The sequence below is a fragment of the Meleagris gallopavo genome, chromosome 11 (genome assembly GCF_000146605.3).
Source record: "Meleagris gallopavo isolate NT-WF06-2002-E0010 breed Aviagen turkey brand Nicholas breeding stock chromosome 11, Turkey_5.1, whole genome shotgun sequence".
Lineage (NCBI taxonomy): Eukaryota > Metazoa > Chordata > Aves > Galliformes > Phasianidae > Meleagris > Meleagris gallopavo.
In genome coordinates, this window is record NC_015021.2 from 5,216,678 (window position 1) to 5,225,614 (window position 8,937).

Genomic DNA, 8,937 nt, shown 5'->3' on the forward strand with positions numbered 1-8,937 from the left:
ATTATAAAATTTCACAGCAATAAACCGGAATTGAAAACTTCGTATCCTCATCTTCCAGTCTTTGGGGAATATCTTCAGATCCAAGATTTTTTCAACAGCATGAGGAGATGCAGACCAAGCCTGGCTTTGGAGTCCTGGTGCTCTTGGAACCAACTCCCATCAGAACAAGCCCATCCTCCCAGGACAGTAACATGAAATGAGCTACTTTACCAAAATGCAGCATTGCAATACTTAAGAATAAAACAAATTGGATCTAAGCAGCAGTAAAATTCTTATTCCGCTTTCTTGACTTCTATTTTAGTAATCCACAAACAAACCAAAGCTATGGGGTGCTGTTCTGCTCATGGGAGCATCCACCTCGCTGGTCCACATCTCCAAGTGGGAGCTTCGGTGGCCCGGGGCGCTGCAGGTCTTCCAGGGACAGGAGTATACCCAGATATACCTTAGCTAATGTGAGCATAGATCACACTGTGGCTGTGACAACACAGAAGTCCACAAAGTGGGGAGAAAAAAAAACAACAAAAAAAAGAAGTCTGAAGGTTTTAATGGAATGTCCTAGGGTGGCAAAATCTCTCTGCATGGCCCTATCACCCATGCCAGGCACTTTGATGCAACCCTGCTCAGTCCCCATAGCTGCCATCACATTGTTGGCTGCAGAGATGCACTCCGAAAAACAAATGATCCTCTCTTGTTCAAGACAAAAATTGTGATCATCCTAAGTGTCATGGTCCCAAACACATAGTTCTGGAATCCCAGCCTAAGTGAAAGCAAGCAAAACCCTATGTGGGAAAGCAGCATCACAGCACTGGCAGCAAATGGTCTGGAGTAAGGAGTTGACACTGCCCCACATAGCTGCTGGCTTGCAAGGCTGTGTGGAGGGACAAGCCAAGGGATCACCTGGTTGGTATCTTGTTCCCAAAATGCTTCTGTGTGACAGGTATTCGGAGAAAGCTGGGCCTAGCCACAAAACCCCTCAGCCCTGTGAATTACACACTGCAGGTACTCCCAGCATGAGCCACTCTAAAAACTTCTCAGATAAAACCTGTCTGCAGGAGCAGGGAAGAGAGAAGAATTGAGATGCTGCTCCAGTGTAAATTACTGGTTGAAACCAATGGTGCTACCCTCATATAAAACTGATTTGAAAAGATAATCAAGCCCTGATCAAAGAGGATGAACTCAACATAAAGGTGAGAGGTTGCAATCTTCCTGAATTATTGTCTGAATGAGACAATTTTCAGCTTTTTCATCCTACAGCTGAGAATTCTGCTTGTAACACATCAGATGAAGCCAATTTTAAGAACACTCCAGTTTTTAGCCACGACAAGATTTTACATTTGGGTGCTATCCAGTACTTCAATTTTTCACAAGAAATCTACATTGTCAGATACAGACAAGCAACACTGTATTTTACTCTTTATTCTTCCAGCAATATGTCAGTCAAGTCACAGAGTTAATCCAAGAGTTAAGACACTCAAAAAGAAAGAACAAAGGATTCCAAATTAACTCTTGATACTCTACTACAATTGGACAGCACTGTGCCACTACAGATTTGAGAAAAAAGATGCATAGAGAATCTGAGAATCTGTCTTAAAGTTTTGCTTGAAAGCAAAAACACTAAGGAGCTATTACCCACAAACCATGCTATTAATAAGTTATAACAAAGCCACGTATCTATTAATTTACATGGGAAATTAAAAGGACAGTAGTTTATTTTGTGTCATATTCTGCAACAGCCCCTCCTAGCAGAAACACACTGGAAGACACTGGAACACCCTGGGAGAGGAAGTCAGAGCTCCAGATAACATGCCTGCTCCAATATCTGTTTCTACAATTGAGCACAGCTTTTTTTACGATCATGTCCTCGGCTGCTGGAGCCAGGCAATGTTCTATCTGGTTATACTGAGTGCTTGGCCTTCGACACCCGCCAATGCACCGTACACAAATGACTCGTATGGAAATGCAACAAAGCCTGAGAAATCCATAATTCACTCATAGTTCACTCACATTTCTCTCACATTTTCTGATACAGAAATAACAGAAAAATGATTCTTCTAAAGGTATGCATTACTACTGCAAAACATGGTACGGCCACAGAAGCTGAGAAAACACAATAACCATCAGCTTCCTAATACTTTCACAGCTCTTAAAACTTAACTATAATTCCTATACTCAGTTTTTTTTAGTAGACCATACCTATGTAACCTTTTAGGAGGCGTATGCTTTTATGGACAGCACGACTTTGGTAGCTATTGTGATTGCTGTAACTGAGAAGGTAACAGCAGGATTTAGAGCTCTTTACCTCAGGTGCCAGCTAGGCACACACACTGCAAGAACGTACCCACTTGTTGAGCTCCATACTCGTTGTTTATAGTGAGTTACTTGGCTTGGAGTATAATGCCAGCTCTTGGCAAGGTCTTGGTGAGCTTGGAATCTGTAGTGGTTTCATTTATTGGTGCTGATGATACAGATGAGTTAAATTACAGAAACTGGAATCACTTTTAACATTATTCAAGGGGAATGTTTCCAAAGAGCTGACTGTTGCGAAAGCAGACAGCAATATCTCTTCCAAAACGTTTGCCATTTCAGAGAACTCCAAGCTGCCGATGTCTAAGGCACAACAATTTCATGATGAGAGCAAAAAAAACCTGTGTTAAGAATTAAGCAAGTTCTGCAGGTCCTAAATATGCTCAGTACCTGGCTGGGTCAAATCCGAAGCAGTTTGTCTTGGTACATTTGGAGATGGACAGCAAGGCCGAAGAACCAAAGTTGTGTCCAAGATTCACTTAGTGCATTGAAACATACTCTAAATCTATCAACAAAGCCATCTTTTCTTTACTGTATCCACTTATTTGTTTGGTACAAAGTCCACTCATGAAAAAATTATTCTAGGTTCTGTACAAACACAGAGATGATCCCATCTCAAAGAGCTATTCTGTACACACCTACAAGAGGAGTCAAAACAGGGAACGTCATAAGCAAACAGATAAACATAGACTGTTTCTCAGTTGCTCGCACCAGTGATTTAATGAGAAAGCCTTTTGACTAGACATTGGATTTCATGGAGTGTTTCAAGGTGTTTCAAATTTTAATGGAATAAAGGCAAAGTCTTTAGTCTTCACTTAAATTCATTCCATCTATGTCAACGCAATCCAGCAGAGATTTAATTCTCTATGTCACTGTGGAAAACTTCAAGTATAAATGCATATTTCAGTGACAGAAACTGCCTCCTTCTTAGCAAAAGTTGCTGCTTGTAATAGCACGGAGGAATTAGCATTTTCAAAGACTTTCAGATTTTACATATTCCCAAGAGTTGCGCATCAGAATCTGTTTTTTCCCCACACAAAATCCATGACTCCATAGATTAGAATTGTTCTTATCAGCAGCGAATGTAACTGTTTTCTAAAACATGCCAAATTTATCATGATAATTCACTTAGTAGGTAGGATCTGAGCTGATCAAGGATATATAGCAATCATAAATCCTCATTCAATTTTGTAGGATGACACATGAATAGCAAATGAGAAATTAAGACTCAAGGTGCTATCTTTGATGGTAATACTGAAAAAGAAAAATGAGACTTAAGAATAAAATGATGGCAATACGGAAGAGTAATTAAAGAAAAATTATTCAATAGTGCAAGTGTGAACATGCTCCTAACAAAACACTTTTCTGACCTTATGGATGGTCATTAGGAGGCCACAGTGTTACTTGCAGCTAGTAGGAACATGCAGCAGGAACCCAGCTCTCACTACATCTCCACTAATTTGCAGCACAAACCCATACTCAGCCCCTTCCCATATTCAAGATGCTTGCTTTCATAAAGGCCTTCCCAGGGCTCAAGAGAGAATTAACAGAACAGAGAGAAAGATATTCTGCTCTCTTGTCAACAATACATTTACACTCGCTACACTTAGGAGAGGGAGACACAGCCTTTTTTGCCATTTTTTCTTTTATGTTCTTCCTTTTCCCAAAACTGTGAGAAAGCTGGACTGTATGCCCCATTGTGCCTTTCAGGACACTAACGTAACTGGCAGTTAGTGAGGCTGCACAAGCCATGAAGAACGAGATGGTCTACCACTACAAGCTTTCAGAGCCAAAATTGCTAGCAACATGAGAATGGGCAGTGCTATGAAGATCTCTCCTCCTAGTCTGTTGTATATGAAATCACAGACTCGTAGGTGTTTGAAGGGACTTCTGGAGATCATCTAAACCAAACCCCTGCTAAAACATGCTCTCTAGAGTAAGTTACACAGGAAAGCATCCAGGCAGGGTTTGAATACCTCCAGAAAAGGAGATTACCCAACCTCTGTAAGTAGCTTGTTCCAGTTTCTGTCACCCTCACAGTCAAGACATTTTTCCTCACGTTCATGTGAAATTTCCTGCAGTACAGTTTGTGCTCATTGCTTCATATTCTGTCACTGGGCACATCAAAAAGAGCCTGGCCCCATCCACTTGACTCATTGGATATTTATAAGCAATGATAAAATCTCCCCTTGGTATTCTCCAGGCTGAACAGTCCCAGGGCTCTCAGCCTTTTCTTGTATAGGAGACGCTTAAGGTCTCCGTCATCTCTGTGGTCCTCAGCTGGACTCTCTCTAAGAGATCCCTGTCTTGGACTGTGGAGCCCAGAAGTAGAAACAGTACTCCAGATTTTGCCTCAACAGAACAGAGTAGAGGGAGAGAATCATAAAATCTCTACCTCCCTCACTCTGCTGGCCATGCTCTTTTTAATGTACCCCAGGATACCACTGGCCTTTTTGACCACCAATGCACACTGACAGCTCATAGCCACGCGCTGTCCACCAGGACAAAGGTTCTTCTCTGCAGTGCTCCTTTCCAGCAGGTCAGCCCGTAACCTATACCAATGCATGCAGTTATATTTCTCCCTAGGTGGTACATTCTTCCCACTCAGATAACACTTCCTATCTAGCAGCAGACTGTTAAAAGCATCATCCTTGCTGCTTCATTTCCAAGTTGATCAAGTCCTAACATGATTCCCTTGCTTGTATCCTCCCAGACTTCTCATAGAAGCAATCCATTTAAGTCATCAAAACTGCACTATGGACAATCAGGATTTTTTTTTTTTTTTTGTTTTTTGCATCAACAGCACAATATGGATCTATTGCAAACAAGGAACATATTCACAGAACAGGCCATACAAATCAGCTCTTACTCAGCTCTATAGGATTAGCATATGTTCACACTGAATTTCTAGAGTATTGTACTTCTAACAATCTTCTACTTTACCAAGTTTCTTAAAGTCAGTATTGAAAGCCTCAAAGACTTCTTTTCTCTTCAAGCAGACATCTGAGACAGACTCCGTAGCAGTGCTGGGACACATGCACTGAGCTTGGACATGAGAAACACAAGGACAAGTTGCAGCTGAGCCAGTATTCAGGGATAAGCAACTGCTCCAGCAGTACTGTGTATTCACACAAGTGAATTTCTTCACCTGTGAAACTGTTCTCTCCAGTCCTATTCCCACTATAAGATATTGTGAAATTGCTTCTATTACAGCCAGTATAGATTACTACCCACCATTTTTGAAAAGTGTGTTGGGGACATTGCTTCAATCTCTGAAGTTACTCCCCACAGTCTTTCATTACTGAGCAGCGCTTGTTTTTCCTGAGCTAAAGTTATGTGTTTTTTTCCTTTTATAAATAGCAGTATGAAGCAGAATAAAACTAGTTTAGTTTTATTCCTATCCCCTTTCTAATATCACTCAGAGATGTATCTTATAATATAGCACAGGTGAATACATCTCTGCCCATGCCCAGAACATAAAACAGTGCCTGCCTAACAGCCCGAAGAATGCCTTGTACTGTTGCCACCCTGGAAAGCAGCAGGAACCACAAACAACTGACTCCCACCAGGACTGCTCACACTCTGTGAGAGCAACCATGTATAGGGCAATGTTCAAAAAACCCAGAAGTGAATTGAAAAAAATCATATAGTGCAATTAAGCACATTGAATGATAGTCTTTCCAGAAATATTCCTCTGATTTTATTTGTATTCAGAAAATTCTCTGAAGCATTTTTGATCTCAAAATATCTTGTCAGACTGCTAGATCAGCTGCCTAGTTCATCTCTCTTCTTTTACATTTCCATCAAAAAGGAGAGAGGCTTCTCTCCAGCACAGAGGGGATCCTGCACAAGAGATGGGGTAATTCAGTACCGAAGAACATACAGCCTGTGACATCTCTGCTGAGCATGCCAACAAGCATAGTGGCTGTGAAAAGAGGTGTTTAACCCAAGTGATGCAGCCTGCTACAGTTCACTCTGTGTCTTGCAGAGACTGTGGCTTCCATTCAAAGCATTACAACCTCTATCCCAAAACCAATTCAGCCCAACAAAAGAAAGAGTTGTTACAACAATGCAAACGATGCCAGGATTGTACAGAAGGCACCAACGCATTCTTTGTTATGACTGTTTTTATTTCTATAGCTCAATAATGTTCACTGCAGGGACGCATGGGTGCCACTCTGATTTCATTTACACTGCTTAAAGTCAAAGAAGCAAACACTGCAGAATAAACTGGAATAATTCCACTGCCATTTTAATCATTTTATACCTAGGTAGCACCTCAAAGCTCCACCCGAGACTGAAACCCTGGTAGCTTGGCGTTATATGAGTACCACAATAGACAATCCTTGTCCAGACATGCCCACAAACTGAACAAACAAGACAGGAAAAGAAATACAAAAGAATTAAATATATGGCCTAAGGTCACACCAGCCAGTCAGTGGAAAAGTCAGAACTAGGATCCAGGTTTCTTAATTTCCATTGCCACGTCTAGTAGACTGTGACACAACAAGATCCTGATTAGTCTAAATATGTCTTGCCAGAGATATTAAAGTCCTTCATTAATATTTAAGAACATTATCTGCACTCCATCATATTTTGCTTGCCCTCTTTCACCTCAGAATGGATTTTGTTTGTAAGGGAAAATGGAGGGAATTCTTTCTGTAAAGGAACTGGTTAACTTTCCCCATTCGTGTGAATAGGGCAGATGAGGACCAATATAGGATGAAGCTGAGGAACAAGCAGCTCTTTCAGATAACAAAGAATAACTCATATATATATGAAAAATATATCTTCTGCAGTATTCACGTATAACTGGCAGTTGCCAAATCAGGATGCAAGATACCCTATCTTTTAATTGTATACAAAGCACTTAGAGATATATGGAGCCAATTACTTATAGCAATATGAAAGCAGTAGTCCACAAACACGGGATTTTACATAGGTAATAGATGACTGTGAAAATAGAAGCCCACAATCAGACCCCATGTTTATTTTTTTAGGCACTTCCCTGATTCCGAAGTTGCAGTGTGGGGTAGAAAGGACCAGAGATAAGGAGTATAGATTTATCAGCCTGACTCTGCTCCTGGTTTTGAGCCTGCTCACATTCATGTTGCTTGCACCAGGGTTACGTCAGATTTTGAAAAGTGTTCACCATCCTCATAACTCAACCTCTCTTGAAATTAGCTGACTGCAATTTGAGGTGGAGCAAGACTAACACTGGACCCTTCTGTAGCCACATCCAAACAGAGTGCATCTACTGTCACAGAAGCAATACAACAATAAATCTCTATACACATTGCTTAGGGACATATCACATCTCACAGTATCACTTCCAAGCTATAACAGATATTAGGCTAACTCCTATCTAGGAATGATTTCTTTTATCTCTAGTTAATTTCTAGAATAAGCCTGTGTGCATTATATGGGAAATGAAAAATGGGTCCCCTTTCCTCTATGTGCTCACTGTAAGTATTCGAAAAAAAAACTTTCAACATCCTCTAGTTGCCAGTCATTTACAGTAAATGAGATTCAAATCCCAGACTTTGGAGGACAGCCATTTAGGATACGCAGCTTTGCAAAGTATTTTCCAGAATGAAACCTCTAATGATTTGAAGGTACCTCACATTAATCTAAAGCAACTTATTAGTGCAAACCCCTCTGAACTAATGAAATGTCTAGTCAAAGAAAAGTATGAAAAAGCTGGAATTTTTCTAAATTGAGGACAAGGTCTTATTAAGGGACAGAAGAAATACCACAGCAAGGCCAGACTATTGTTCTCCAGCAAATGAAATATCCCGATGTATCCATACAGGCATGGATATTCACTTTAAACAGCCTAACTCAGATCTCACTTATTCAATTGTACTCAGCCTTTGAGGAAAATTCCAGCAAGTGTCACCCGGATTTACAGCTAAGACAGAGGAAAAAGAATAAGATTGAGCATATTGTTGACTTTTCTACATCCTAATTCACTTTCAATTTTAAAAACATAATAAAAATGGCTAATAAACATTCAGAAGTTTGCCTAAACTGTTAGATCTGTACGTCTATTGGATTGGATAGTTCAGCTGGTTGAAGGATTAAATTATTGCCCTACCAGACAAGTTCATTTTTCACTTACTTTATAGCTCAGTTAATAGTTCTTGACTATGCAATGAAAAGCAGAAAAGTGGATGTGGTTAAATTTTATGGGTGACTAATGGTTGTGCCTTCAATACTTTTAATTATTTTTACTTTTTAAATTATTTTAAAGTTTTGGAACAATTTCTTCTTCCCAATAAATCCTTTTAGTCATTATTAAAATATTAAAAGTTATCATCGCTTGTTTTATCAGGATGAGCCATCAATTGATCCAAATATCTAAAGTGTTAACCAAATGAATTAACTTGATCACTAAACTGCAATTTAACTGAAGCTTTATATTTTCAGTTCCTCGCTTCTTAATCACAGAATAATGAGACAGACACTTGTATCAGATACATATTGAATCAATGATATAAGGCCTGTAAAGGTGAGGTAGACAAGTAAATCTTCCTCAAAATGTTAACTGATGGATAGACCACAATCAGATTATTCCATCATCACTGGGTAGCAAGTAAACCTCAGCACTGGGATAGGTTAATGTTTTTTTTT